General features: G+C 37.2%; 1 protein-coding gene across 2 annotated transcripts in view; it reads left to right on the top strand.

Moving 5' to 3' along the window:
* mub (poly(rC)-binding protein mub) overlaps positions 1 to 6,132 on the top strand; it is a 123,846-nt gene that overhangs the window by 29,229 nt on the left and 88,485 nt on the right. The window contains exon 1 of one of the 2 annotated variants that reach the window (XM_011064535.2): positions 5,462 to 5,837. The exons of the other annotated variant lie outside the window; for it this stretch is intronic. The gene's annotated coding sequence lies outside the window, so the exon portion shown is untranslated. Of the gene's footprint in view, positions 1 to 5,461; positions 5,838 to 6,132 lie in introns of those variants that run through there. 2 annotated transcript variants of the gene reach the window in all.

Below are 6,132 nucleotides of genomic sequence, written 5' to 3'. Positions count from 1 at the left end.
AGCGTCGACAATATTTAAATAATTTCGCATACGATGTGATATCGAAATATCGAATGGTTCCGTAAATAAATAAACATTTGTCGAGATATTTTGCACGCTAAAAAACACGATAATTTTTTACTTCTAATCCAGTTACGAATTATTTATTATCCTGTATAAAATGTCATCTGTTTATTAATTTTTCAATACCTTGTGTTTGAGAATTAATTTATTAATTGACTTCGAAATAAAGAGTGTTTCAACCATGACATTATTATTTATAGCTTGCTGATGATTTATGCTCCAACTTTAGCGGTAATGTGATATTTTTGGGATGCTCTCTTGATTTGTTTATCCTTTCAATATTACTATGATATCATTGAACAGCAGCATCATTGTTCTACCTAATTAAATATTCATTAGCTCACACAATCCAATTGATTGCTTTAATTTCGACAAAGCGATAAATGTAGAGACATACTGCAGGCACGTAAGGATGATGTATGTACACTCTTGTAGACCGAAGTGTGAACCACATGTCGCCGAAACGTGCGTCCGAATTATCGAAGTATCGGATCACCGAGTACTCTCTGCAACGTGCTGTGAATTCGAAAGCACGATTCCCGAGGCCGTCTGTCGTAGATGAGATAATTGCGAGTCGTGCACGATCAGACAGATACGACTGACGTCATGGGACGAACGTAATTTCCCGTTTTAGTATTTTCCTATTAGCGTGTTACATCCGTGGCATTAAGCTCACGTGAAAGGCAGATCTAATATTTATTGCTTTGCTAATAATCATTTCACGAAACATATACTACACAGATTGGATTAGAAAGAGAGTAAAAAACATTATTATTATGCAGATTATAATGGCAATTTTTTTATTTTTATTTTTTATCGCAGCTTTTATTATTTCTATATTTTATTGCAGGACGAAAATCAACGAAAGACGTGATTGATAGTTAAACATATATAGGATGATTCATTTTTATCTTAATGGACTATAATATTTTAAAGATGTAATTTTATTAAAAAAAACATCTTAAATAAAAGTTATATATGATATAAAGGGGGACGTCACCTCTTGTACGTCTCTCTTTAAACTACTTGGAATGTTTTTTTGTATTTTTTAAAATGTATATTTTTAAAATATTTGTTTCTTAACATAGAAATAAATCATCCTGTAAAATATTAATATATTTTACTATTTCACGTCAAAAGATCCTATAAAAAATTGAATTTCCAACTTGAAAAAGTCCAATATACGGAGACATTTCCTTCTCTCCCTATCAATAGTTTTCGATCTTTATAAACCTGGTACATCATTGTCACGGCGAGATGCTTGTACAGCGCCCCATCGGCGGAATGTCAGTGCGAGAGGCACTCTAGCGGGCTTAATTGACACAGACTCGTTGCTAATTAGTTTACATTACACTCTCCGTATCCTCCGGGTCCTGCCAAGTCGCTCTCCAGCCTGTGCTATGCCCCCGATATTGCGAGAGGCTCTTTAATGTCGAGCTTCGTCAAGCCGCGAACTAAAGGTATATTCGTGCGCATACGTGTCAGCCCGTGTCGCAACGTGGTTCACGCCAACACACCCTCGCATTCTCTCTCTCTCTCTCTCTCTCTCTCTCTCTCTCTCTCTCGTCGTCCTCCCGAGTGCTCTCGCCGACGATCTGTCGAGTCGACAAATCGTTGACGAATAACACAGAATACCTCGATCATTCAAAAACGCACCCGATAAAACTACCAGGTAGCGCGTAATATTTTGCTACAGACTGATAATACCCACAATATATCTGTGACGATTACTTTGCATCGGAGAAAGTGAAGCGAGAGAAAAATTCTACTGCAATAAAATAGTGATTATTTTACAGTCATTTAATCACGTACACTGCGTGTAAAATTACGAATCGCTTTTTTTGTTTCATAATTTGACATATCCTGTATATTATACATAGCATGAAATAAGAACACCAAGTGTAACGTTCCCACCGTAAATATTCAGTTATTCAAAGTATGCTCGTTCTTGCATAAATTAGAAATTTGCTCCAAATTTAAAAAGTTTAAAAATTTTTAAATCAACCAATAGAAAATAAAGTAAATTTTTAAAATCGATATTTAGCCGCCATTATGCACAATTATGTTACATTTGGTATTCTTACATCAAGTTGTACATTGTTAATATCCATAGTTACATTATTAACATCAACAATGCGATAAATGTGACATTCGCCTTTTTAAATGTCAACTCGTTTTCTAAAGGCAATCAGCCATTTTTCACGAAAGTCATGCTAGTCCATCATAAATTTAAATGACCCCAATCAAACGCTGAAATTTAATTAACGGCAGCTTATAAATTATACATGTCACGATCGATTTCATTTAAGGACAAAGGAACAATACAGCGAAAGATAATTCTAGATATAACGAGAAGATACCACGTCCATCCAGGGAGATACCGATGGAATCCGATTATGAAAAGCGAGAGGCGATCCAATTAAAAGAGTAAATAATGGCCGCGTTTTTCTTTGAAAACTTAATTCTCGAATTAATCATTTATTTGCGCGGTCCAGCTTTTGCAACGCTTACATTTCAAGGAATTCATAAAACAATTGCCTCTTCCGCCTTACTTTAATTTACTTTGGAACGATTTAACGATGAACGCAGCTTGAAATAACGTCTTTTACTGGCATTTACTAGACAGACACTCCAATTTACATCTCTATTTAATGCTAAATATCCACCTGACTGTGATTACAGTTCTTATTTGTCAGACAGGAATGTTATGTTTATGATAAAATTTCCGTTCGCGCGCGCGCGGTATAATTGCAAAAGATTACTGTTCACAATCTAACTTGTTATAAAGAAAACAAAGACATTCAATGCTAGAAACTGGCTAAACAATACCTGAATAAAAACCAAAATCAGTACCGCAAATAAATATACATTATCTATATTTGTACGTGTATATAAATATCTATATAAAAATTGCAAAAAAAAATACCATAATACTAAAATATAATAAATTTAATATTACAAATATAATAATGCAAAATATAAAATATTGCAAGACAAAATATGAAATATCGCGGCTGCAAATAGAAATATTATTATTTAGATTTGACAATTTAGAAATTTTACAAAAAAATTTCTGTTTCCATCAAGGTTTCTGTCCTGAATCGGAATACAACACGTGACTGAAGAACTTTGGTTTCGTATGCTTTCCACGAACACTTTTATTCTCCATGCATCCTGGCAATCCTTCTTTTTTATAATTGTCAGAAACTTCTCGGTCGTGTCGGAGAACGTGCAGCTCGCGGGTGCATTCGTCGAGACGCATCACTGCGCATATCTACTCTCGGATGCACGAGGCGGTATCATTGCTGAACGTTCCCTGTCGTTTCTCTTTATTTTCGCTCCGCCGCCGGCTGCTTTCCAGGCGTTTCCACTTTATCCGCGAATTTTTCCCCTCGCGGGACGTCGAATAGAAACAACATGACCATTGTGACGCGCATACCAACGCGCCAATCCGGTACTGATGCCGATATTTCCGCTACTCTTTCACACAGATGTAAAATGCTACCAGTGGAAAAGGAATCTCACTGAGGGGACTTTGACGGAATTTATACATCGTACATTTCAATTGTGATACAAGCGGATACGATCTATTTCTGGATTGACTGCGAGTTGTACGTTTAGGACAAATTCTGATTTGTCTCTATATATTATTGGTCAATACAATTATTGGTCAAATCCAAGTTCGGAGATTCCATTGACAGAAGTTGAGTATTACAGTAACTGATCTTCAACGTTATCCGAACGTTCAATTCTATAAGGAGAGTTTCGTGTCGAAAGGATCATCGCGTATGCAAGACGAACATTCTCACCTGTTGCGAGCTTCCTTGTTGATTCTAATCGAGCATTCCTGATGGAAGTTGGCGAACACGCGACGTTTTCTTTTTCCCTTCCACTCCGTCTAACGGCCGCTTTCTCGCTATCGGTAGAAAGAAGCCACTCAATCGGAAATAATATGTGCTCTTTTAAGATTATTTGGAATTCGGTCGAGACATTGTTAAATGCGGTCTATCTAGAACGCGATAGCTCGATATCTACGATTCAGCAAGCGCCAATAAACACTACGAAAAGTAACTAGACTTTTTTTTTCTGTGAAATATAATATATCAAACAATTTGTGAAATAAACAGACTTCTTTTTTTTCTGAAATATCAATCAAAATTGCTTCTTTAATAATTTTTGTTAAAGAAAGGAAGAAAAGTTATAGAATAATAATATAAATCAAGATGGATAGAAAGAATATAGAAAGAACCAGTAAATAACAGACTTTATCTCATGCTGCAATGTTTGGAATGTTATTGCAATGTTGCTGCAAGTTTCTGTGTTATATGGGTTTGGATCTAGAATGTCCATTGAAAAATTTGTTTTAGCTGTATTTAGTGATATATTTCTCTTTGCAAGATATTTGATGAGTTCTCTCTTTATTGCATAACAAACGTAACTCGAAACGGATCACCCGCCAGGACTCAGCTAACGCTAATTATTCGTGAAAGGATATATTTGCATTCCCAATGTGCCGAATATTCCAGAACAATACAAGAATTTTTACAGAAATGTTCAAATATTAATGAAACGTTCAGAAGTATAAATAGTATAAACGTTTCTATATATTATGAAAATCATTTGTACGGACCTGGAATTTCTATAGGAAAATTATAATTTTGCGGAATATACAGTATAATGCTCGAAAGTAATTTGTAAGGAATTTCAATTGGTAATATTGGCAGATGGGAAGCGATTTAGGTCAGAGTTGTGCGCCAACATTGTATACATGAATGATCTTTTGAAAATTACAATGAAATAATTTAAAATATACGATATTTAATTTACTAATGAGTCTCTTTTATTTGAAAATCCTCCCATTTGAAAATCAGGAATTTTAATATCTACAAAATATTTTTGAGCGCTACTATATAAGCATATATGGAACATTCTCTGAATATGTAACGATGTATGAATGGAATATTTAATGATTATTTGAACGTTGCTTTTTCTTTCTGTAAATATTTCGGAATATTTCGGAATACTCTTGGAATTTTAGGAATTATTTTAGGATTTTAAGAAAATTCTACGAATACTTGAGGAATATTTAGTGTTAACTGAGAAGGGATGGTATCGATTTAATGCTGGTTTCCAAGATCACTTTCGGAGTACTTCTAACGCTTTTTTGAGGGGCAGCGATGAGACCTCTCCCCCTCCCCCCCGACTTATCGACGTCGATCCAGTTCGATTCGAAATTCGAATCCATGGTCATTCGACCTACCCCGTGACGTGGCCGCGATTTTCGGGTGCGCGCCACTCGTCCCTTTATCCCGCTTCCGGGATTGGCTATATCGGTGCCGGCGCACATGAACGAGGGCCGGATATGCGCGTCAGCGGATGCGCGCGGCGTGCGCGCGTGTACGCGCCCGCGAGCAGTGTCGCGTCAGCCCCCGGCCCTGCCGCACCACGTACCATCATCCAGGTCCAGAACCTACACCTGTTCTCTCTTCTCTATCTCTATCTTTCTCTCTCTTTCTTTCATTCTCTTCTCTTTTACCAACCGACCGACCGACCGACCGACCGACCGACCAACCAACCGACCGACCGACCGACCGACCTAATCCAATCGACCCATCCGCCGACATTATAACCCGTGGCCAACCGTCCGATCGCCACGTTGTCGAGTCTAAAGTCGATCAAACTGTGCTCCGCAATCATCGCCGTTGTCGTCGCCGTCGGCGTCGTGGTTAAGGTCGTGATTCAGCCGTTCTGTATGCAGAGCTAAATCGTCATTGGCAAGTTCATCAGTTATATTCATCATTTTAATATCAGCACGCGCTGATATCGCATCGATCAATCAGTATCATTCAAATCAGCGTTCTCCGATCCGTTCATGATCTTTGAAACTTTGTTATATTCTTATTGGCATGTATAATAGGGAAATGCAACACGAGTGCCGGTATAGTTGGCTTTAGAGACTCTATAACAGAGTCTGGCTACGAGACGACAAACTTTGGATCGGTTCATCGTTTTTGTCAACTTCAGTAAGGCTGTATTTGAAAACACTACTCAAGTTTATTACGTTTTGAA

This window comes from Acromyrmex echinatior, chromosome 9 (genome assembly GCF_024713525.1).
Source record: "Acromyrmex echinatior isolate Ae372 chromosome 9, ASM2471352v2, whole genome shotgun sequence".
Classification (NCBI taxonomy): Eukaryota; Metazoa; Arthropoda; class Insecta; order Hymenoptera; family Formicidae; genus Acromyrmex; species Acromyrmex echinatior.
This window is presented reverse-complemented; position numbering and strand designations above follow the sequence as displayed.